The sequence below is a fragment of the Tachyglossus aculeatus genome, chromosome 3 (genome assembly GCF_015852505.1).
Source record: "Tachyglossus aculeatus isolate mTacAcu1 chromosome 3, mTacAcu1.pri, whole genome shotgun sequence".
Lineage (NCBI taxonomy): Eukaryota > Metazoa > Chordata > Mammalia > Monotremata > Tachyglossidae > Tachyglossus > Tachyglossus aculeatus.
Genome location: NC_052068.1, coordinates 38,934,426 through 38,960,719, shown reverse-complemented (window position 1 = coordinate 38,960,719; position 26,294 = coordinate 38,934,426). Strand labels below are relative to the sequence as shown.

At 46.7% G+C, this 26,294-nt stretch overlaps 1 protein-coding gene across 2 annotated transcripts in view; it reads right to left on the bottom strand.

Annotated features, from left to right (window-relative positions):
• Nucleotides 1-26,294, bottom strand: part of ATAD1 (ATPase family AAA domain containing 1) — an 82,478-nt gene that overhangs the window by 49,114 nt on the left and 7,070 nt on the right. Inside the window, exon 2 of one of the 2 annotated variants that reach the window (XM_038744097.1) lies at nucleotides 7,330-7,364. The exons of the other annotated variant lie outside the window; for it this stretch is intronic. The gene's annotated coding sequence lies outside the window, so the exon portion shown is untranslated. The remainder of the gene's footprint in view (nucleotides 1-7,329; nucleotides 7,365-26,294) is intronic. 2 annotated transcript variants of the gene reach the window in all.

Genomic DNA, 26,294 nt, shown 5'->3' with positions numbered 1-26,294 from the left:
TGCTTATAAAAGTGCTTGGCACATAGCGCTTTACAAATACCATTATTAGAGAAGCAGCGTGGCTCAGTGGAAAGAGCCCGGGCTTTGGAGCCAGAGGTCATGGGTTCAAATCCCGGCTCCGCCACTTGTCAGCTGCGTGACTTTGGGCAGGTCACTTCACTTCTCTGTGCCTCAGTCACCTCATCTGGAAAATGGGGATTTGTTGTCTCTCGTTCACCCCACACATCCAATCCATCACCAAAACCTGCCGGTCTCACCTCCACGACATCGCCAAGATCCGCCCTTTCCTCTCCATCCAAACCGCCACCTTGCTGGTTCGATCTCATGACCTCTGACTCCCAAGCCCGTGCTCTTTCCACTAAGCCACGCTGAAGTGACTTGCCTAAGGTCACAAAGCTGACAGGTGGTGGAGCCGGGTTTAGAACCCATGACCTAATGACTCCCAAGCCCAATGTGTAGCCACTACGCCACGCTGCTTCCACGTTTCACCGAACGATTGACTCCCCCAACCTCTAGTAGAAATTCATTATCTGGCAAATGATTCATTCAGTCGTATTCATTGAACTCTTACTATGTGCAAAGCACTGTACTACGTGCTTGGGTGTAGTACCACAACAGACACATTCCTTGCCCACATTGAGCTCACATTCTAGAGAGGTTCAATCTCTCATCCTCTCCCGACTGGATTACTGCATCAGCCTCCTCTCTGATCTCCCATCCTCCTGCCTCTCTCCGCTTCAGTCTATACTTCACTCTGCTGCCCGGATTATCTTTGTACAGAAACACTGTGGGCATGTCACTCCCCTTCTCAAAAATCTCCAGCGGCTGCCTGTCAACCTACGAATCAAGCAAAAGCTCCTCACCCTTGGCTTCAAGGCTGTCCATCACCTCGCCCCCTCCTACGTCACCTCCCTTTTCTCCTTCTCCAGCCCAGCCCGCACCCTCTGCTCCTCTGCTGCTAATCTCCTCACTGTGCATCGTTCTCGCCTGTCCCGCCATCGACCCCCGGCCCACGTCCTTCCCCTAAGCCTGAAATGCCCTCCCTCCACACATCCGCCAAGCTAGCTCTCTCCCTCCCTTCAAAGTCCTACTGAGAGCTCACCTCCTCCAGGAGGCCTTCCTTCCCCCTTTTTCCTCTCCTCCACCCTATCCCCCCCACACCCTACCTCCTTCCCCTCCCCAGAGCACTTGTATATATATATATATATATATATTTGTACAGATTTATTACTCTATTTTACTTGTACATATTTACTATTCTATTTATTTTTTTAATGATGTGCACGTAGTTTAATTCTATTTGTTCTGACAATTTTGACACCTGTCTACATGTTTTGTTGTCTGTCTCCCCCTTCTAGACTGTGAGCCCGTTGTTGGGTAGGGACAGTCTCTATCTGTTGCTGACTTGTACTCCCAAGCGCTCAGTGCAGTGCTCTGCACACAGTATTCGCTCAATAAATACGACTGAATGAATGAATAGTAAGCACTTAATACCATTATTATCATTATTCAAATCATTCAATATTCTCCTCACCACTTTTGACTGAAGATGGGGCTCTTCCAAACATGGAAAACTTTCCTGCAGGCAAAGACACTGAGGAAGTCACGGCAGCAGAACCAAGAAGAACGGCAGAGCACCAGGCCCGGATGACATTCCCATACAGATCTCTAAGCACGGAGGGGACACCCGGTTTAAGAGTCTACGCGGTCTCTTCCTCAACCTATGGAACAGTGAGGAAATGCCACGGGAGCTCAGAGCTGCCACCATCATTACCAACTTCCAGAAGAAAACAAAGGCCAGACTGCGGCAATAAGAGGTATCTCTTTACTTTCCGTTGTGGGCAGGATCCCAGACAGAAAATTCCTGAATTGGCTCCTGGAGAATAACAGTGGGCCCATGTCCCAGAATCAAAAGGGGGCACGGTGAACCTGATCTTTGCAGCACCGCAAATCATCATCATCATCATCAATCATATTTATTGAGCGCTTACTGTGTGCAGAGCACTGTACTAAGCGCTTGGGAAGTACAAGTTGGCAACATATAGAGACAGTCCCTACCCAACAGTGGGCTCACAGTCTAAAAGAGATGGGAAAGGAGGAGGAAAGGAGATGGGAAAGGAGATGGGAAAGGAGGAGGGAAGGATATGGGAAAGGAGGAGGGAAGGAGATGGGAAAGGAGGAGGGAAGGAGATGGGGAAGGAGGAGGAAAGGAGAAGGGAAGGAGATGGGAAAGGAGGCGGAAAGGAGAAGGGAAAGGAGGAAGGAAGGAGAAGGGAAAGGAGGAAGGAAGGAGAAGGGAAAGGAGGAGGGAAGGAGATGGGAAAGGAGGGAGGAAGGAAGGATAAAGTAAAGCGAGCAGGAGTCCGGAGCGGCGGGAAAAAGTCCAGGGTGCAAGATCGAGAACACAATCTGGTTTTCAAAGGCCATACGAAAACATTTAGTACAGTGATCTGCACAAAGTAAGGGCTCAATAAATTCCACTGATGGATGGACTGATTGGACAATCAACCAAATCACATTTATTAAGCGCTTCCTGGGTATAGAGCACTGCACTAAGCACTTGGGAGAGCACCCTATAACAATACAACAAAAGTGGTAGATGCATTCCCGAGACTGAGCCCCCTTTTTCCTCTCCTCCTCCCCATCCCCGCTGCCCTACCTCCTTCCCCTCCCCACAGCACCTGCATTTCTGTTTGTACAGATTTATTACTCTATTTTACTTGTACATATTTACTATTCTATTTTGTTAATGATGGGCATCTGGCTTTACTTCTATTTATTCTGATGACACCTGTCCCCGTGTTTTGTTTTGTTGTCTGTCTCCCCCCTCGTAGCCGTTGTTGGGTAGGGGCCGTCTCTATATATTGCCAACTTGTACTTGCCAAGGCACACACCCTTAGATACCATTATTATTATTAATAACGCTTAACGTTTACCACAATTATTAGCATTTTCTGGACTGGGCACAGGAATCTCTTACCATGTGAGGGGAAGGGATTCCCAAGGTTGAAAAAAGGAAAAAAATGCACTCTCTACGCTGGGTAGGGACTGTCTCTAGATGTTGCCAGCTTGAACTTCCCAAGTGCTTAGTACAGTGCTCTGCACACAGTAAGTGCTCAATAAATACGATTGATTGATTGAAATGCATGAACTTATACCTTAAGTAATGACTGACAAAAAAATGGATGGTACTGAGGATTACGGAGGCTCCTTTGAAGGATGAGCCTCGGTCCGGTCTCGATGACACTGGAGCCAAGAGCCTGCACGAAAGCCCCAGTTGTGGTCTGCCCAACGACACCAGCTTCTCCTGTTCGCTCTCACAACCCTCCCTCCCCACTGGGAAAAGCACTGTGATAACCGCCTCCTTCCCTCCCACCAGAAGGTCCCGGCTCCCGGCCTGCTCCCACACACTCTCGGGCTCTTCCACCCCACCGAGAAACCCACCACGTAACCGCGCCTTCCCTCCGGCCCCCAAGGGTCCCTGCCCCTGGCTCGCTCCCCCGTGTCACCGCTGCCAAGGCTTTGAGCCTATTTCATTCATTCAATCGTATTTATTGAGCGCTTACTGCGTGCAGGGCACTGGACTAAGCACTTGGGAAGTACAAGTTGGAAACATCTAGAGACGGTCCCTACCCAACAATGAGCTCACAGTCTAGAAGGGGGAGACAGACAACAAAACAAAACATATAAACCAAATAAAATAAATAGAATAAATATGTACAAGTAAAATCAATTCATTCATTCATTCATTCAATCGTATTTATTGAGCGCTTACTGTGTGCAGGGCACTGGACTAAGCACTTGGGAAGTACAAGTCGGAAACATCTAGAGACGGTCCCTACCCAACAACGGGCTCACAGTCTAGAAGGGGGAGACAGACAACAAAATAAAACATATAAACCAAATAAAATAAATAGAATAAATATGTACAAGTAAAATCAATTCATTCATTCAATCGTATTTATTGATGTGGGCCTTAATGCTTCACGCGTTCAATCGTATTTATTGAGCACTTACTGTGTGTAGGGCACTGAACTAAGCACTTGGGAAGTACAAGTCGGAAACATCTAGAGACGGTCCCTACCCAACAACGGGCTCAGAGTCTAGAAGGGGGAGACAGACAACAAAACAAAACATATAAACCAAATAAAATAAATAGAATAAATATGTACAAGCAAAATCAATTCATTCACTCATTCATTCAATCGTATTTATTGATGTGGGCCTTAATGCTTCACGCATTCAATCATATTTATTGAGCGCTTACTGCGTGCAGAGCACTGTACTAAGCACTTGGGAAGTACAAGTTGGAAACATCCAGAGACGGTCCCTACCCAACAGCAGGCTCACAGTCTAGAAGGGGGAGACAGACAACAAAACAAAACATATAAACCAAATAGAATAAATATGTACAAGTAAAATTAATTCATTCATTCATTCATTCAATCGTATTTATTGATGTGGGCCTTAATGCTTCACGCGTTCAATCGTATTTATTGAGCACTTACTGTGTGCAGGGCACTGGACTAAACACTTGGGAAGTACAAATTGGAAACATCTAGAGACGGTCCCTACCCAACAGTGGGCTCACAGTCTAGAAGGGGGAGACAGACAACAAAACAAAACATATAAACCAAATAAAATAAATAGAATAAATATGTACAAGTAAAATAAATTCATTCATTCATTCATTCATTCATTCAATCATATTTATTGAGCGCTTACTGTGTGCAGGGCACTGGACTAAGCACTTGGGAAGTACAAGCTGGAAACATCTAGAGACAGTCCCTACCCACCAACGGGCTCACAGTCTAGAAGGGGGAGACAGACAACAAAACAAAACATATAAACCAAATAAAATAAATAGAATAAATATGTACAAGTAAAATCAATTCATTCATTCATTCATTCAATCGTATTTATTGATGTGGGCCTTAATGCTTCACGCGTTCAATCGTATTTATTGAGCACTTACTGCGTGCAGGGCACTGGACTAAGCACTTGGGAAGTACAAGTTGGAAACATCCAGAGACGGTCCCTACCCAACAACGGGCTCACAGTCTAGAAGGGGGAGACAGACAATAAAACAAAACATATAAACCAAATAAAATGAATAGAATAAAGCGCTCTGCACACAGTAAGCGCTCAATAAATACGATTGATGATGATGAATAAATGTGTACAAGTAAAATAAATGCATTCATTCATTCAATCGTATTTATTGATATGGGCCTTAATGCTTCATGCGTTCAATCGTATTTATTGAGCACTTACTGCGTGCAGAGCACTGTACTAAGCACTTGGGAGGGCACATCATTCCCGATGTGTCCTTCTCTGAGCCCTTCTCCCCACTTAGACTTTTAGACTGGGCCAGGGACTGTGTTGAATTCCCACCTTTGTATTCTCTCCCAGCACTTAACAAGAGTGCTCTGCCCGGAGCAAACATCTAAAAAAGACGATTACTATGGACATTCTGGTCTTTGCCCATCATGACAGGCGCTTAGTCCAGTGCTCTGCACACAGTAAGCGCTCCATTCATTCATTCATTCGTATTTATTGAGCGCTTACTGTGTGCAGAGCACTGTACTAAGCGCTTGGGAGCTACAAGTTGGCTACATCTAGAGACGGTCCCTACCCAACAGTGGGCTCACAGTCTAGACGGGGGAGACAAAGAACAAAACAAAGCATATTACAAAATAAAATAAATAGAATTAATATGTACAAATAAAATTAGAGTAATAAATACGTACAAACATATCAATCGTATTTACTGAGCGCTTACTATGTGCAGAGCACTGTACTAAACGCTTGACATATACAGGTGCTGTGGGGAGATAAACAAAACAAAACATGTGGACAGGTGTTAAGGCATCAGAATAAACAGAAAATAATTTCCTGAGGACTCATGACCAGGACTGGAAAAACATTCATTCGTTCGTTCAATCGTATTTATTGAGTGCTTACTGTGTGCAGAGCACTGTACTAAGCGCTTGGGAGGTACACCTTTGAGACACATCGAACTGCGCTGTATATTGGCTTAGTTGATAGAGCACGGTCATGGGTTCAAATCCCAGCTCTGCCAATTAATAATAATAATAATAATGGCATTCATTCATCATCATCATCGATCGCATTTATTGAGCGCTTACTGTGTGCAGAGCACTGTACTAAGCGCTTGGGAAGTACAAATTGGCAACATATAGAGACAGTCCCTACCCAAAGGTGGGCTCACAGTCTAAAAGGGGGAGACAGAGAACAAAACCAAACACACTAACAAAATAAAATAAAGAGAATAGATATGTACAAGTAAAATAAATAGAGTAATAAATAAATGAATAGAGTAATAGTCTAAAAGGGGGAGACAGAGAACAAAACCAAACCTACTAACAAAATAAAATAAATAGAATAGATATGTACAAGTAAAATAAATAAATAAACAGAGTAACAAATAAATAAATAGAGTAATAATTAAGCACTTACTATGTGCCAAGCACTGTTTTAAGCGCTGGGGAGGTCACAAGGTGATCAGGTTGTCCCACGGGGGGCTCACAGTCTCAATCCCGATTGAATGAACGAATATAATCATACCGAAATACTCTTAGTTAAAACTGCCTAATCCTAACCCCGTTTCCTTCTAATGAATCCTCTCTGTGAATGCAAATTATCATACAACTAAAGGCAAGACCAGAGATTCCTGAATTTAAGAATATTCCTATTTAGTAATGTGAAGAGGAACTCAAAACACACCCTTCCTACTTGTAGAGAAATGTGCCACAAAAGCCTTGGTGTGAACTGCTGTAAAGTTCAAGCAAAACGGCTGCCGATCATCATCATCAATCGTATTTATTGAGCGCTTACTGTGTGCAGAGCACTGTACTAAGCGCTTGGGAAGTACAAATTGGCAACATAGAGAGACGGTCCCTACCCAACAGTGGGCTCACGGTCTAAAAGGGGGGGACAAAACCAAACATACTACAAAATAAAAGAATAGATATGTACAAGTAAAATAAATAAGTAAATAGAGTAATAAATATATACATATATACAGGTGCTGTGGGGAAGGGAATGGTAAATGGTATTTACTGAACGCTTACTGTGAGCACAGCACTGTACTAAGCCCTCGGGAGAGTACAACAGAACAGAATGGGCAGACGTGTTCCCTGCCCACGAGGAGCATACAGTCTCCATTCTCCTTCATCACAGGGATAAGGATGCTCAGTAATTCCACGTATGTTCACAAACACTTAAGGACATACAAACGCTGCAGTTCCTCATGTCCTGAACATCTTCACTAACATATTATTTAACCTTATTAAAACGGTTACAAACCTGATTTTACTTTGATGGCGACCCCCAAAAGACAACTGTGTAAAAAAAAAAAAAAAAATCACCTTACCAGTTAAGGCCAAAATACAATTAAATTTAATTTAAATTAAATTTTATGAAAATTATCTTAAAAACCGTTTTAAAATCCTGAGACTACCACAATTGTTCGGATTACCCCCTTGGTATTTTAATTTATCCTACAGGCTGAATTATTTGAGAGGGATGCTGGAGCATAGTGTTGCGCCCACGGGAGTTCGGGAAGTGATGCTGGGAATAAATGCTTGTTTCGATTCGTTGAGCACTTGCAATTTCTTAAAACTGGAAATGGGTAATGGTACTTCCCCCCGGCCGCGACAATTACTGCGTCCAATAAAAGCACCCTTTCGCTCTGAGTTTCTTGCTGGTTTTATTATTACTGCACTTGTTCAGCACTTGCCAACTTGTACTTCCCAAGCGCTTAGTACAGTGCTCTGCACGCAGTAAGCGCTCAATAAATACGATTGATTGATTGAAACAGCACGGCGTGGTGGACAGATGACAGTCCTGGAAGTCGGAAGGTCGTGGGAGCTAATCCTGGCCCTGCCAGATTATCTGCTGTGTGACCTTGGGCCAATCACTTCACTTCTCTGGGCCTCAGTTCCCCCATCTGCAAAATGGGGATTGAGACTGTGAGCCCCACATGGGACAGTGACTGTGTCCAACCCAACTTCCTTGTATCCACCCCCGCCTTAGAAGAGTGCCTGGCACACAGCAAGAGCGTAACGAGAGCCACAATTATTATTATTATTAATCCTGACTCTGCCACTTGTCTGCTGTGTGGACAAGTCACTTGGACAAGTCACTTCACTTCTCTGGGCCTCAGTTACTTCATCTGTAAAATGGGGATCGAGACTGTGAGCCCCCCGTGGGACAGGGACTGGGTCCAACCCGATTTGCTTGTATCCATACCCGCGCTTAGTACAGTGCTCTGCACACAGTAAGCGCTCAATAAATACGATTGATTGATTAGTTTGGTGTCTGGCATTCACTCATTCATTCAATCGTATTTACTGAGTGCTTACTGTGAGCAGAGCAGTGTACTAAGCGCTTGAAAGTACAAGTTGGCAACACATAGAGACGGTCCCTACCCAACAGTGGGCTCACAGTCTAGAAGGGGGAGACAGAGAATAAAACAAAACATATTAACAAAATAAAATAAATACAATAAATATGTACAAATAAAATAAATAAATAAATAGAGTAATATTTACTGGCACACAGTAAGCGCTTACCAAATACCATTCTTCTTCTTCTTATTAGTATTATTCTAAGCACCGGGGTAGAGCCATGTTAATCAGGTTGGACAGAGTCCCTGTCCCATATGGGGCTCCATCAAGTTCATTCAATCGCATTTATTGGGCGCTTACTGTGTGCAGAGCACTGTACTAAGCGCTTGGGAAGTACAAGTTGGCAACATCTAGAGACGGTCCCTACCCAACAACGGGCTCACAGGCTAGAAGTTGGGGGAGGCAGGTTTCCTCACAAGAGCAGCATTCATTCATCATCATCATCATCATCATCATCAATCGTATTTATTGAGCGCTTACTATGTGCACTGTACTAAGCGCTTGGGAAGTACAAATTGGCAACGTAGAGAGACAGTCCCTACCCAACAGTGGGCCCACAGTCTAAAAGGGGGAGACAGAGAACAAAACCAAACATACTAACAGAATAAAATAAATAGAATAGATATGTACAGGTAAAATCAATCAATCAATCAATCAATCGTATTTATTGAGCGCTTACTATGTGCAGAGCACTGTACTAATCAATCAATCAATCAATCGTATTTATTGAGCACTTACTATGTGCAGAGCACTGTACTAAGTGCTTGGGAAGTACAAATTGGCATCACATAGAGACAGTCCCTACCCAACAGTGGGCTCAGTCTAAAAGGGGCTCACAGTCTAAAATAAATAGAGTAGTAAATATGTACAAACATATATACATATATACAAACAAAAACATTAAATTTTAAACTGCTACGTGACCTTAGGCAAGTCACTTCACCTCTCAGGGCCCCAGTTACCTCATCTGTAAAACGGGGGTTGAAACTGTGAGCCCCGCGTGGGCCGTGGACTGTGTCCAACTGAAAAAACTGGATTTAGCCCAGAGCTTAGTACAGTGACTGGTACGTAGTAAGTGCTTAACAAATACCACAGCGAAAAATTCCCTCCCTGCAAGGATCTTACAATCCATCTGGGAAGGCAAGCGCTAAAATAAGTGGCAGAAAGTCGGGGGGAGCAACTGAGTATAAACATATGTACATTACTGCCGTGGAGTATTACTCTATTTATTTATTTATTACTCTATTTATTTATTTATTTATTTATTTTACTTGTACATTTCTATCCTACTTATTTTATTTTGTTGGTATGTTTGGTTCTGTTCTCTGTCTCCCCCTTTTAGACTGGGAGCCCGCTGTTGGGTAGGGACTGTCTCTATGTGATGCCAATTTGTACTGCCCAAGCGCTTAGTACAGTGCTCTGCACAGAGTAAGCGCTCAATAAATACGATTGATTGATTGATTGATTGATTGGAGACAGAAGGAGGACGAACTCGTTGTGGGCAGGGAATGGTTCTGTTATGTTGTACTCTACCACAGGCTTAATACAGTGCTCTCCACACAGTAAGCGCTCAATAAATACGACTTGATTTAGGCCTTACAGACTGCACTTACAGTGACTTATAAAACTCAAACAAGAACGGTAAATTTGAAACGGAAATATAATGAAATCATCTCGCATCTACTGAGCGCTCACTGTGTGCAGAGCACTGTACTAAGCGCTTGGGAAGTACAAGTCGGCGACATATATTGACGGTCCCTACCCACCAACGGGCTCACAGTCTAGTCCAGCATGACCAGCTGATACAGCCCGGGCCTGGGAGTTGGAAGGTCGCGGGTTCCAATCCCGGCTCCGCCACCTGTCTGCTGCGTGGCCTTGGGCAAGTCACTTCACTTCTCTGGGCCTCCATTCCCTCATCTGTAAAATGGGGATTAAGACTGGGAGCCCTGTGTGGGACAGGGACTGCGTCCAACCTGATTATCTTGTACCTACCCCCGCGCTTACAACACTCATTCATTCATTCGACCATAGTTATTCATTCAATCGTATTTATTGAGTGCTTACTGTGTGCAGAGCACTGTACTAAGCGCTTGGAAAGTACAATAATAATAATAATGGTGGCATTTATTAAGCGCTCCCTATATACAAAGCACTGTTCTAAGCACTGGGGTGGATACAAGGTGATCAGGTTGCCCCACGTGGGGCTCCCAGTCTTCATCCCCATTTTACAGATGAGGGAACTGAGGCCCAGGGAAGTGAAGTGACCCGTCCAAAGTTACACAGCCGACAAGCAGAGGGGCCGGGACCAGAAGATGCCGAGGGGTGACTGGGCAGCGCTTAGGACAGTGCTTGGCACATAATAAGCAGTGTGGCCTAGTGGAAAGAGCCCAGGCTTGGGAGTCAGAGGTCGTGGATTCTAATCCTGACTCCCCCACATGTCAGCTGTGTGACCTTGGGCATGTCACAACTTCTCTGGGCCTCAGTTCCCTCATCTGTAAAATGGGGATTAAGACTGTGAGCCCCACATAGAACATCTTGATCACCTGGTATCCCCCCCCCCCAGTGCTTAGAACGGTGCTTCGCACATAGTAAGCGCTTAACAAATGCCATTATTATTATTATTATCATTCTAATCCAGGCTCTGCCACTGGTCAGCTGTGTGACTTTGGGCAAGTCGCTTGACTTCTCTGTGCCTCAGTTACCTCATCTGTAAAATGGGGATGAAGACCGTGAGCCCCACGTGGGACAGCCTGGTGACCTTGTTTAGAACAGCGTTTGGCACATAGTAAGCGCTTAACAAATGCCATCATTACCACAGTAAGCCCTTAACAAATGCCATCATTACTATAGTAAGCACTTAACAAATACCATCATTATAACAGTAAGCGCTTAACACACACCATCAAGAGCGCTCATAGGGAAGCAGCGTGGCTCAGTGGAAAGGGCCCGGGCTTGGGAGTCAGAGGTCATGGGTTCGAATCCCGGCTCCGCCGCTTGCCGGCTGTGTGACTTTGGGCAAATCACTTCACTCCCCCGGGCCTCAGTGACCTCACCTGGAAAATGGGGACGAAGACTGTGAGACCCCATGGGACAACCTGATCACCTTGTATCCCCCCCAGTGCTTAGAACAGTGCTTCGCACATAGTAAGCGCTTAAGAGATGCCATCATTATTATAATTATTAATAAGACTGTAAGCCCGTTGTTGGGGACTGTCTCTATATGTTGCCAACCTGTACTTCCCAAGCGCTTAGCACAGTGCTCTGCACACAATAAGCGCTCAATAAATATGACTGAATGAAACGCCGTCACCACTGTGATTAGGCTAGCCTTTGGGGCGTCGTGGGCGCAGGCCCAGCGCCGGCCGGCAGGGGGCGCCACCTTCCCCGGGGGAGAGCAGCCCCGGCTGCGGCCAGCAGGGGGTGCCGGTTCGCCCCGGGGGGGGGGGGGGGGGGGCAGTGCGTTGGGGCAGGCCCCGCTCCGACCAGCAGGGGGCGCTAGCTCCCACCGGGGGAGAAGGTGTGGGCGGTGCTGGCCCGGCTCCGGCCAGCAGAGGGCGACAGCTCCCACCGGGGAAGAAAGTGCGGGCGGCGCAGGCCCGGCTCCGGCCAGCGGGGGGCGCAAGCTCCCCCCAAGGGAGTTGGTGCGTTGGGGCAGGCCCGGCTCCGGCCAGCAGGGGGCGCCAGCTCTCCCCCGGGGGAGAAGGTGCGGGCGATGCAGGCCCGGCTCTGGCCAGCGGGGGGCGCCAGCTCCCCCCAAGGGAGACGGTGCATTGGGGCAGGCCCTGCCCCAGCCAGCAGGGGGCGCCAGCTCCTCCCGGGGGGGGGGGGTTGGTGCGGTGGGGCAGGCCCGGCTCCAACCAGCAGGGGGCGCCAGCTCGCCCCGGGGGGGGGGGGGCGCGCGCAGGCCCAGCTCCGGCCAGCAGGGGGCGCCAGCTCCCACGGGGGGGGGGGAAGGTGCGGGCAGTGCAGGCCCGGCTCCGGCCAGCGAGGGCGCCAGCTCCCCCCAAGGGAGGCAGTGAGGTGGGGCAGGCCCGGCCCCGGCCAGCAGGGGGCGCCAGCTCCCCCCAGGGGAGGTTGGTGCGGTGGGGCAGGCCCGGCTCTAACCAGCAGGGGGCGCCAGCTCCCCCCAGGGGAGGGCGGTGCGGTGGGGCAGGCCCGGCTCTAACCAGCAGGGGGCGCCAGCTCGCCCCGGGGGGGGGGGGGGCCGCAGGCCCAGCTCCGGCCACCAGGGGGCGCCAACTCCTCCCAGGGGAGGCGGTGCGGTGGGGCAGGCCCGGCTCCGGCCAGCAGGGGGCGCCAGCTCCCCCCGGAGGGGGGCGGTGAGGGTGGGGCAGGCCCGGCTCCGGCCAGCAGGGGGCACCAGCTCCCACCTGGGAAGAAGCTCCGGCCAGCGTGGGGCGCGAGCTCCCCCCAAGGGAGGCGGTGCGTTGGGGCAGGCCCGGCCCCGGCCAGCAGGGGGCGCCAGCTCCCCCCAGGGGAGGGCGGTGCGGTAGGCCCGGCTCTAACCAGCAGGAAGCGCCAGCTCGCCCCACGGGGGGGGCGCAGGCCCAGCTCCGGCCAGCAGGGGGCGCCAACTCCTCCCGGAGTGGGCCGGTGCGGGTGGGGCAGGCCCGGCTCCGGCCAGCAGGGGGCGCCAGCTCCCACCGGGGAAGAAGCTCCGGCCAACGGGGGGCGCGAGCTCCCCCCAAGGGAGTTGGTGCGGGTGGGGCAGGCCCGGCCCCGGCCAGCAGGGGGCGCCAGCTCCCCCCAGGGGAGGGCGGTGCGGTGGGGCAGGCCCGCCTCTAACCAGCAGGGGGCGCCAGCTCGCCCCGGGGGGGCGCAGGCCCAGCTCCGGCCAGCAGGGGGCGCCAGCTCCCCCCAGGGGAGGGCGGTGCGGGTGGGGCAGGCCCGGCCCCGGTCAGCAGGGGGCGCCAGCTCCCCCGGGGGGAGGCGGTGCGGGGTGCGCGAGCGGCGCATGCCCACCGCCGGCCAGCAGGGAGCGCAAGTTCCCCCGGGGGTGGCGGTGCGGAAGCGCGGGCCGCTGGGGAAGGTCTGTCCGTCCGCCCTCCCTCCCCGCCGGGGTCACCTTCCCTGCCCCTTCCCGTCCGGACCCCTCCCGGCCCCGTACACGGCCCCGGCCCCCTCCCGCCGCCGCCGTCCCCTCCGTCCCTCCGTCCCCGGCCCCGCTCCTTACCCCGCGGGAAGCCGCCGCCGCCGCCGCCGCCGCCGCCTCCAGCAGCGCGCACGCCCGCCCTCCCTCCGGCCGGAAGCGCCCCGGCGCCCCGCAACTACTTCCGGGGTCACCGCCCTCCTCCCCCGACCCGCGGCCCGCCCCCGCCCACGGCGCATGCGCAGCAGCCCGGCCGGCCGGCCGCCCCGGGCCGTATTGCTCCGAGCCGCGGCGCAGACGCCATTTTGAAGGGGCTCATTGATAATTACGGTATTCGTCCAGTCACTCATTCATTCAGTCAGTCGTATTGGCGGAGCGCTTCCGGTGTGCGCAGCACTGCACTAAGCGCTTGGGAAGTACAAGTCGGTAACATTCATTCATTCAGTCGTATTTATTGAGCGCCTACTGTGTGCGGAGCACTGTGCTAAGCGCTTGGAAAGTACAGTTCAGCAAAGTTCATTCATTTATTCAGTCGTATTTATTGAGCGCTTCCTGTGTGCGCAGCACTGCGCTAAGCGCTTGGAAAGTACAGGTCGGTAACATTCATTCATTCATTCAATCGTATTTATTGAGCGCCTGCTGTGTGCAGAGCACTGTACTAAGCGCTTGGGAAGTACAGTTTGGCAACATTCATTCATTCATTCAATCATAGTTATTGAGTGCTTACGGTGTGCGCAGCACTGGACTAAGCGCTTGGGAAGTACAGTTCGGCAACATTCAATCATTCATTCAATCGTATTTATTGAGCGCCTACTGTGTGCAGAGCACTGTACTAAGCGCTTGGAAAGTACAGGTCGGTAACATTCATTTATTCAAAAGTATTTATTGAGCGCTTACTGTGTGCGGAGCACTGGACTAAACGCTTGGAAAGTACAAGTCAGTAACATTCATTCATTCAATTGTATTTATTGAGCGCCTACTGTGTGCAGAGCACTGTACTAAGCGCTTGGGAAGTACAATTCGGTAGCATTCATTCATTCATTCAATCGTATTTACTGAGCGCTTACTGTGTGCAGAGCACTGGACTAAGCGCTTGGGAAGTACAATTCGGTAGCATTCATTCATTCATTCAATCGTATTTACTGAGCGCTTACTGTGTGCAGAGCACTGGACTAAGCGCTTGGAAAGTACAATTTGGTAACATTCATTCATTTATTCAATCGTATTTATTGAGCGCTTACTGTGTGGACTAAGCACTTGGAAAGTACAATTCGCAACATTCGTTCATTTATTCAGTCGTATTTATTGAGCGCTTTCTGTGTGCGGAGCACTGGACTAAGCGCTTGGAAAGTACAATTCGGTAAACATTCGTTCATTTATTCAATCGTATTTATTGAGCGCTTACGGTGTGCGGAGCACTGGACTAAGCGCTTGGAAAGTACAATTTGGCAACATTCATTCATTTATTCAGTCGTATTTATTGAGCGCTTACGGTGTGCGGAGCACTGGACTAAGCGCTTGGAAAGTACAATTTGGTAACATTCATTCATTTATTCAGTCGTATTTATTGAGCACTTCCTGTGTGCGGAGCACTGGACTAAGCGCTTGGAAAGTACAATTCGGTAACATTCCTTCATTCATTCATTCATTCAATCTTATTTATTGAGCGCCTACTGTGTGTGGAGCACTGTACTAAGCGCTTGGAAAGTACAGTTCGTCAACATTCATTCATTCATTCAATCGTATTTATTGAGCGCCTACTGTGTGCGGAGCACTGGACTAAACGCTTGGAAAGTACAGGTCGGTAGCATTCATTCATTTATTCAATCGTATTTATTGAGCGCTTACGGTGTTCAGAGCACTGGACTAAGCGCTTGGAAAGTACAAGTCGGTAACATTCATTCATTCAATCGCATTTATTGAGCGCCTACTGTGTGCGGAGCACTGTACTGAGCGCTTGGAAAGTACAGGTCGGTAACATTCATTCATTTATTCAGTCGTATTTATTGAGCGCTTACTGTGTGCGGAGCACTGGACTAAGCGCTTGGAAAGTACAAGTCGGTAACATTCATTCATTCAATCGCATTTATTGAGCGCCTACTGTGTGCGGAGCACTGTACTGAGCGCTTGGAAAGTACAGGTCGGTAACATTCATTCATTTATTCAAAAGTATTTATTGAGCGCTTACTGTGTGCGCAGCACTGGACTAAGCGCTTGGAAAGTACAATTTGGTAACATTCATTCATTTATTCAGTCGTATTTATTGAGCACTTACGGTGTGCGTAGCACCTGACTAAGCGCTTGGAAAGTACAGTTTGGCAACATTCATTCATTCAATCGTATTTATTGAGCGCTTACTGTGTGCGGAGCACTGTACTAAGCGCTTGGGAAGTACAGTTCGGTAACATTCATTCATTCATTCAATCGTATTTATTGAGCGCCTGCTGTGTGCAGAGCACTGTACTAAGCGCTTGGGAAGTACAGTTTGGCAACATTCATTCATTCATTCAATCATAGTTATTGAGTGCTTACGGTGTGCGCAGCACTGGACTAAGCGCTTGGGAAGTACAGTTCGGCAACATTCATTCATTCATTCAATCGTATTTATTGAGCGCCTACTGTGTGCAGAGCACTGTACTAAGCACTTGGAAAGTACAGGTCGGTAACATTCATTTATTCAAAAGTATTTATTGAGCGCTTACTGTGTGCGGAGCACTGGACTAAACGCTTGGAAAGTACAAGTCGGTAACATTCATTCATTCAATTGTATTTATTGAGCGCCTACTGTGTGCAGAGCGCTGTACTAAGCGCTTGGGAAGTACAATTCGGTAGCATTCATTCATTCATTCAATCGTATTTAGTGAGCGCTTCCTGTGTGCGCAGCACTGCACTAAGCGCTTGGAAAGTACAGTTCGGTAACATTCATTCATTTATTCAATCGTGTTTATTGAGCGCTTACTGTGTGCAGAGCACTGGACTAAGCGCTTGGCTTGGGAAGTACAGTTGGGCAGCATTTATTCATTCAATCGTATTTATTGAGCACTTACTGTGTACAGAGCACTGGACTAAGCGCCTGAAAAGTACAATTCGGAACATTCGTTCATTTATTCAATCGTATTTATTGAGCACTTACTGTGTGCAGAACACTGGACTGAGCGCTTGGAAAGTACAGTTGGGTAACATTCATTCATTTATTCAATCGTATTTATTGAACGCTCACTGTGCGCAGCACTGGACTAAGCGCTTGGGAAGTACAATTTGGTAACATTCATTCATTCAATCGTATTTAGTGAGAGCCTACTGTGTCCGCAGCACTGGACTAAGCGCTAGGAAAGTACAATTCGGTAACATTCATTCATTTATTCGATCGTATTTATTGAGTGCTTCCTGTGTGCGCAGCACTGGACTAAGCGCTTGGAAAGTACAATTTGGTAACATTCATTCATTTATTCAGTCGTATTTATTGAGCGCTTACGGTGTGCGGAGCACCTGACTAAGCGCTTGGAAAGTACAGTTCGGCAACATTCATTCATTTATTCAATCATATTTATTGAGCGCTTACTGTGTGCGCAGCACTGGACTAAGCGCTTGGAAAGTACAGTTCGGCAACATTCATTTATTCTTTTAGACTGTGAGCCCACTGTTGGGTAGGGACCGTCTCTATATGTTGCCAATTTGTACTTCCCAAGCGCTTAGTACAGTGCTCTGCACATAGTAAGCGCTCAATAAATACGACTGATGATGATGAATGACTTATTCAATCGTATTTATTGAGCGTTTACGGTGTGCGCAGCACTGGACTAAGCGCTTGGAAAGTACAATTCGGAACATTCCTTCATTTATTCAGTCGCATTTATTGAGCGCTTACGGTGTGCAGAGCACTGTGCTAAGCGCTTGGAAAGTACAGTTCGGCAATGTTCATTCAATCGTATTTATTGAGCGCTTACTGTGTGCGGAGCACTGGACTAAGCGCTTGGGAAGTCTAATTGGGTAACATTCATTCATTCAGCCTGCGCCCACGATGCCCCAAGGGTTAGCCTAATCACAGTGGTGATGGCATTTCATTCAATCGTATTTATTGAGCACTTACTGTGTGCGGAGCACTGGACTAAGCGCTTGGAAAGTACAATTTGGTAACATTCATTCATTTATTCAGTTGTATTTATTGAGCGCTTACAGTGTGCGGAGCACTGGACTAAGCGCTTGGAAAGTACAATTTGGTAACATTCATTCATTTATTCAGTCGTATTTATTGAGCGCTTACGGTGCGTGGAGCACTGGACTAAGCGCTTGGAAAGTACAATTTGGTAACATTCATTCATTTATTCAGTCGTATTTATTGAGCGCTTACGGTGTGTGGAGCACTGGACTAAGCGCTTGGAAAGTACAATTTGGTAGCATTCATTCATTTACTCAATCGTATTTATTAAGCGCTTACTGTGTGCGGAGCACTGGACTAAGCGCTTGGAAAGTACAATTCGGAACATTCCTTCATTCATTCAATCGTATTTATTGAGTGCTTACTGTGTGTGCAGCACTGTACTAAGCGCTTGGAAAGTACAGTTCAGTAACATTCATTCATTTATTCAATCATATTGAGCGCTTACTGTGTGTGGAGCACTGGACTAAGCGCTTGGAAAGTACAATTCGGTAACATTCATTTATTCAGTCGTATTTATTGAGCACTTACGGTGTGCAGAGCACTGGACTAAGCGCTTGGAAAGCACAATTTGGTAACATTCATTCATTTATTCAGTCGTATTTATTGAGCGCTTCCTGTGTGCGGAGCACTGGACTAAGCGCTTGGAAAGTACAATTCGGAACACTCCTTCATTCATTCAATCGTATTTATTGAGCGCTTACTGTGTGTGCAGCACTGTACTAAGCGCTTGGAAAGTACAGTTTGGCAACATTCATTCATTCATTCAGTCGTATTTATTGAGCACTTACTGTATGTGCAGCACTGGACTAAGTGCTTGGAAAGTACAATTTGGAACATTCCTTCATTCATTCAATCGTATTTATTGAGCGCTTACTGTGTGCGCAGCACTGCGCTAAGCGCTTGGAAAGTACAATTCTGTCGCAGTCATTTATTCAGTCGTATTTATTGAGCGCTTACGGTGTGCGGAGCACTGGACTAAGCGCTTGGAAAGTACAGTTCGGCAACATTCATTCATTCATTGTCGTATTTATTGAGCAATTCCTGTGTGCGCACCACTGGACTAAGCGCTTGGGAAGCACAATTCGGTAACATCCAGAGACGGTCCCTACCCAACAGCGGGCTCACAGTCTAGAAGGGGGAGATAGACAACAAAACAAAACAGAATAACAAAATAAACTTTTCTCCTCAAAGCAGCCCCTCCTCCTCATAAGGCTGCTATTTATATTTTAAATAAATCCCTACTTTGGAATGGGGTCAGGGGTGTCCAGGACACAGGGAAGGGAGAAGGGGGAGAAAAAGATGGAAGCAAGGGGGGGGTCAGGTGTGTACATTTCCCTTTTCCACATTTCATTGCCTTTCCTACTCCCCTCTCCCTAAATCCACCAGCTCCATCGTGCCGGGATAAACACAAGCGGAAAGCTGGAGCCTCCCGGGAATAAAGGCCGAAATCAGCACCTATAAAGTTGGCATTTCCCACGCAGGATGTAAGAACACCTTAGCCAAAGTCACTTGTACTTCCCAAGCGCTTAGTCCAGTGCTCTGCACACAGTAGGCGCTCAATAAATACGATTGACGATGATGACTTGGGGTGGAGTTTAGCTGCTGCCCCAATTTAATGGCTGAGCAATGCCAGAGCATGCTTTTTATTACAGTCCTTTGAATATATAATAATGATGATAATGGCATTTGTTCAGCGCTTACTACGTGTACAGCACTGTTCTAAGCACTGGGGAGGGTACAAGGTGATCAGGTTGTCCCACGGGGGGCTCACAGTCTTCATCCCCGTTTTACAGGTGAGGGAACTGAGGCTCAGAGAAGTGAAGTGACTTGCCCAAGGTCACACAGCAGACGTGTGGCGGAGCCGGGATTCGAACCCATGACCTCTGACTCCAAAGCCCGGGCTCTTTCCACTGAGCCACGCTGCTTAAAAGTTGGTTAATATTGTTTCTTTAAGCACCTAATGTCCTTAAATGTACCCTAATGTACATTAGCACCTATTATACCCCCTAAAAGTTAGTCAATGCTGTTTCTTTAAGGGCCTGATCTATTAAGAATATAACTCTTTATTTATTTATTACTCTATTTATTACTCTATTATACTTGTACATATCTATTCTATTTATTTTATTTTGTTAGTATGTTTGGTTTTGTTCTCTGTCTCCCCCTTTTAGAATGTGAGCCCACTGTTGGGTAGGGACTGTCTCTATATGGTGCCAACTTGGACTTCCCGAGCGCTTAGTACAGTGCTCTGCACACAGTAAGCGCTCAATAAATACGATTGATGATGATGATATGAAAACTACACAGACTTCTCCCTTAAAAGTTATTTAATATTATTTCTTTAAGCACCTAATGTCCCCCCGTAAAAGTTAGTCAATACTGTTTCTTTAAGCGCCTGGTCTATTAAGGATATAACTGTTTATTTATTTATTACTCTATTTATTTATTACTCTATTTATTTATTTCACTTGTACATATCTATTCTATTTATTTTATTTTGTTAGTATGTTTGGTTTTGTTCTCTGTCTCCCGCTTTTAGACTGTGAGCCCACTGTTGGGTAGGGACTGTCTCTGTATGTTGCCAACTTCTCCCCCTCGTCCCCCTCTCCATCCCCCCATCTTACCTCCTTCCCTTCCCCACAGCACCTGTATATATGTATATATGGTTGTACATATTTATTACTCTATTTATTTATTTATTTATTTATTTATTTATCTTACTTGTACATTTCTATCCTATTTATTTTATTTTGTTGGTATGTTTGGTTCTGTTCTCTGTCTCCCCCTTTTAGACTGTGAGCCCACTGTTGGGTAGGGACTGTGTCTATGTGTTGCCAATTTGTACTTCCCAAGCGCTTAGTACAGTGCTCTGCACATAGTAAGCGCTCAATAAATACGATTGATTGATTGATTGATTGTAAATGATTGTGGTATTTTCAAGCGCTTATTATTTGCCAAGCACTGCACTAAACATTGGGGTTCACACAAAATAATCAGGTCCCACATGGTGCTCACCTTCTAAGTAGGGGATATCACGGATATTGAATCTCCATTTTGCAGATGAGGGAACAGAGGTACAGAGAAGTACCTTGGGCAAGTCACTTAACTTCTCTGGGCCTCAGTTCCCTCATCTGTAAAATGGGGATTAAGACTATGAGCCCTCCCCCCCACCGTGGGACAAACTCATCACCTTGTAACCTCCCCATCGCTTTGCGCATAGTAAGCACTTAATCAATCAATCAATCAATCGTATTTATTGAGCGCTTACTGTGTGCAGACCACTGTACTAAAGCGTTTGGAAAGTACAAGTTGGCAACATATAGAGACAGTCCCTACCCAACAGTGGGCTCACAGTCTAAAAGGGGGAGACAGAGAACAAAACCAAACATGCTAACAAAATAAAATAAATAGAATAGATATGTACAAGTAAAATAAATAAATAGATAGAGTAATAAATACGTACAAACATATATACATATATACAGGTGCTGTGGGGAAGGGAAGGAGGTAAGATGGGGGGATGGAGAGGGGGACGAGGGGGAGAGGAAGGAAGGGGCTCAGTCTGGGAAGGCCTCCTGCCATTATTATTATTATTATTATTATTATTAAAGCACAATGTTTGGAACATATTAAGTGCTTAACAAATACCACTATCATTATCATTATTATTATTAATCAATCAATCAATCAATCAGTCGTATTTATTGAGTGCTTACTGTGTGCAGAGCACTGTACTAAGCGCTTGGGAAGTACAAGTTGGCAACACATAAAGACAGTCCCTACCCAGCAGTGGGCTCACAGTCTAGAAGGGGGAGACAAAGAACAAAACCAAACATATTAACAAAATAAAATGAATAGAATTATTATTAGTAGTAGTATCTCAGACATGGTTTTCTATAACGTGAACGAGAGACATCTGCCCACGGATAAGATGTTCTTCAACACAGGCCTTCACAAATGCCCACTTATATAGGGGATTAATAATAATGATGACTGTGAGCCTGTTTTTGGGTAGGGACCGTCTTCAATCAATCAATCAATCAATCAATCGTATTTATTGAGCGCTTACTGTGTGCAAAGCACTGTACTAAGCGCTTGGGAAGTACAAGTTGGCAACATATAGAGACAGTCCCTACCCAACAGTGGGCTCACAGTCTAAAAGGGGGAGACAGAGAACAAAACCAAACATACTAACAAAATAAAATAAATAGAATAGATATGTACAAGTAAAATAAATAAATATTCATTTATAAGTGAATTCATTCATAAAAAAATTCATATGTACTTCAATCAATCAATCGTATTTATTGAGCGCTTACTGTGTGCAGAGCACTGGACTAAGCGCTTGGGAAGTACAAGTCGGCAACACATAGAGAACCCAGAAGAGAGGCCATGACGTCTGACTCCAAAGCCCGTGCTCTTTCCACTGAGCCACGAGATGCAATTGATTGATTGATTAATGATCTGAAATATCGAGTGTCTGATATTTGGATATGTGAATTTTTGCTGTTCTCTCAGTTCTACCGTAATGTGTCTTTTCGTGCAGCGGCGTGGCTCAGTGAAAAGAGCCCGGGCTTAGCAGTCAGAGGTCGTGGGTTCAAATCCCGGCTCCGCCAATTGTCAGCTGTGTGACTTCAGACAAGTCACTTCACTTCTCTGGGCCTCAGTTCCCTCATCTGTAAAATGGGGATTAAGACTGTGAGCCCCCCGTGGGACAACCTGATCACCTTGTAACCTCCCCAGCGCTTAAAACAGTGCTTTGCACATAGTAAGCGCTTAATAAATGCCATCATTATTATTAGTATTATTATCATGTTGCAAAGCACCGGAATTTAGTGTTCTGAGTATGATTCAGTTGATTCACTTATTCAATCGTATTTATTGAGCGCTTACTGTGTGCAGAGCACTGTAGTAAGTACAAGTCGGCAACATATAGAGACGGTCCCTACCCAACAATGGGCTCACAGTCTAGTTGATCTGATCAGCATAGGTATCCAAACTGGATTATTTAGGCACCAAAATTAATTTTGGGCCTGATTGGCAGCTATCTCCACTTCACACTGTGTTTTCGTTCCACTAGCCAAGTGCCATTCTTGCTAAAGGAAAAAGGATGCGAGCCCGTCATTTCTGCCGATTTGTACTTCCCGAGCACTTAGCACAGTGTTCTGCGCTCAGTAAGCGCTCAATAAATACGACTGAATGAATGAATGATTAAGGAGGCGACTGAGAGTAATCAAAAACGGAGGACGTCATCAGTTCCACTTCACACTGTGTTTTAGTTCCACTAGCTAAGTGCCATTCTTGCTAAAGGAAAAAGGAGGCGAGCCAGTCACTTCTGCCGATTTGTACTTCCCGAGCACTTAGCACAGTGTTCTGCGCTCAGTAAGCGCTCAATAAATACGATTGAATGAATGAATGAATGACTAAGGAGAGTAATCAAGAGTGGAGGATGTCATCAGTTACATCAGGCATCGCCCCGTGTGTCATGGGGTGTCATATACACCATTTGGCAACAATCAATCAATCAATCAATCGTATTTATTGAGCGCTTACTGTGTGCAGAGCACTGTACTAACAGTTGCGTCCCCTTCTCCCCCACATCCCCAATGTGCTCCTGAGCCTTTGTATCCCCCTATCAGGATGGTGCGACCCCAGGTACCATTTCTGAGCCGAACGCAGGGTTCGAACCAGCTGAAAACCAGACAGCCCAGTGTAAAATTGGGTGATTTGCCACCCTAGGCGTGAAACATTCACTTTCTACCCCTCGGGGCACAGTGATATTTTGGCCAGGTCCCATTATTGGGAAATTTAAACTTCCAATTTTAGCATTGGCATTGTTTCTGGACCTGAGAAAAAAGGAGTTAAAGAAAGAGGAAAGAACTATTAAACTGCCAGCTGTGGAGCTGGACTTACGGGGTACAAAACCGTACGGCACTGGAATAAGCTGTCAGGGTTTAAAGGTCCTTTCGACTCCAGAAGCCCATTTTTGATAAAGCGTTCTCTAATCTAGCACGCTGCTTATTAAATTCAAACGCCAGTGGCATTATGAGAGTGTTTTGGGCCAGCTGAATGGCAGAGCGCTTTTCCCCTCTCTCCTCCAACTCCCCATTTCTGCGTTCTCTGCTGAGGTGGTGACAGAGGTAGCGGGAGGAGAGCGCTGGACTCCAGAATTTTCCCGCTCTGTGATAATAATAATAATAATAATAATGATAATGATGGGATTTATTAAGCACTTACTGTGTGCAAAGCACTGTTTTAAGCACTGGGGAGGTTACAAGGTGATCAAGTTGTCCCACAGGGGTGTCCCAGTCTTCATCCCCATTTTCCAGATGAGGTCACTGAGGCCCAGAGAATAATAATAATAATAATAATAATAATAATAATAATAATAATAATAATAGCATTTGTTAAGCTAACCAAACAGGTTCCCCAGGGTGGGCTCAGAATTCGTACCCGCAGCGCGGCCTCGGCTCCCACCCTCCTGCCTGACGTGGGTGGGCTTGAAAGAGATCAACTTGATCGGTGCAAGCGTGCAAGCGGCTGACCCCAGGCCTGGGGGGGGAACCTCGCGGCCCTCCCCTAAATCCCATAATGATGGGATTTATTGAGCGCTTACTGTGTGCCAAGCACTGTTCTAAGCGCTGGGGAGGTTACAAGGTGATCAGGTTGTCCCACGGTGGGCTCACAGTCTTATTCCCCATTTTACAGATGAGGGAACTGAGGCCCAGAGAAGTTAAGTGACTAGCCCAAAGTCACACAGCTGACAGTTGGAGGAGCCGGGATTCGAACCCATGACCTCTGACTCCAAAGCCCGGGGCTCTTTCCACTGAGCCACGAGAGTCCCCTTCCTCACCCTCCTGGATCAGAGCCTCGCACAGTCGTTTGTGTCCCCCAACTTTAAGCCTTTAGCAACAAAGCCCGGGACGTGTGGACCGCTCAGTGTGTTAAACACAATATTTCAGATGTTTTGGATTCGGTCTAGTTTTATTCCCTTTCCCACTTGGAAGTGGGGAAACTTGGGCGTGGACTTTTCCAACCTTTACTTTGAGTCCAACAAACACAAGCTCAGCCTGGGCCGTTAAGTTCAGCAACAGGGTTCTTTGCCATCGAAGATCTCGGGAGGCTGTGGGAACCCACAGGGAGCCTTGTAAAAACTCCGAGAAATTCCAAGGAAAACCCGATTACTCTTTTCCCAGAAGCATCCCGCAGGTTCTGGAGAGATCTGGCTCATTTCAGTGAAAATAATAATAACAACAATAATGGTATTTGTTAAGTGCATACTATGCGAGCCCACTGTCGGGTAGGGACTGTCTCTATATGTTGCCAACTTGTACTTCCCAAGCGCTTAGTACAGTGCTCTGCACACAGTATGCGCTCAATAAATACTATTGATGATGATGATGATAAATACGATTGATTGATTGATTGATGTGCCAAGCACTGTCTCCCCCTTTTAGACTGTGAGCCCACTGTTGGGTAGGGACTGTCTCTATATGTTACCAACTTGTACTTCCCAAGCGCTTAGTACAGTGCTCTGCACACAGTAAGTGCTCAATAAATACGATTGATGATGATGATGATGATGATGGATTCAAGCAAATCAGGTTGGACATAGACCCTGTCCACGCGGGGCTCACAGTCTCAGTCCCCATTTTACAGATGAGGTAACTGAGGCACAGAGAAGTGAAGTTACTTGCCCAAGGTCACAAGGCAGACATGTGGTGAACTCTTGACCTGACGCCCGGGCCGGGCCTATTCATTCATTCATTCATTCAATCGTATTTATTGAGCGCTTACTGTGTGCTGAGCACTGTACTAAGCGCTTGGGAAGCAGCGTGGCTCAGTGGAAAGAGCCCGGGCTTTGGAGTCGGAGGTCATGGGTTCAAATCCCGGCTCCTCCAACTGTCAGCTGTGTGACTTTGGGCTAGTCACTTCTCTGGGCCTCAGTTCCCTCATCTGTAAAATGGGGAATAAGACTGTGAGCCTCCCGTGGGACAACCTCATCACCTTGTATCCCCCCAGCGCTTAGAACAGTGCTTTGCACTTAGTAAGCGCTTAACAAATACCATTATTATTATTATTATTATTACATGTTAGCAACATGTAGCCAACTTGTACTTCCCAAGCACTTACTACAGTGCTCTGCACACAGTAAGCGCTCAATAAATACGATTGATGATGATGATATAGAGACGGTCCCTACCCAACAGTGGGCTCACAGTCTAGGAGGGGGAGACAGAGAACAAAACAAAACATTAACAAAATCAAATAAATAGAATAAATATGTACAAATAAAATAAATAAATGGGGTAATAAATAGGCCTGTGCTCTATCCACAACATTGTGTTGCTCCTTTAATTGCCGCTTCCCACATAGGAAAACCTTCTGTTTCCCCCTCCTAGTTGATAATTAGGGAGGAAACCCTTTGAGAGGAAATACTATATTTGTTCTGAATAAAATCTATTATATTCTTGCGTGGCATTTGCTAAGCACTTACTCCGTGCCAGGCACTGTCTGTATTAAGAACTGGCGTCGATACAATTGAATCATGTTGGACTCAATCCAGATCCCAAATAGGGCTGACAGTATTAAGCCCCATTTTACAGATGAA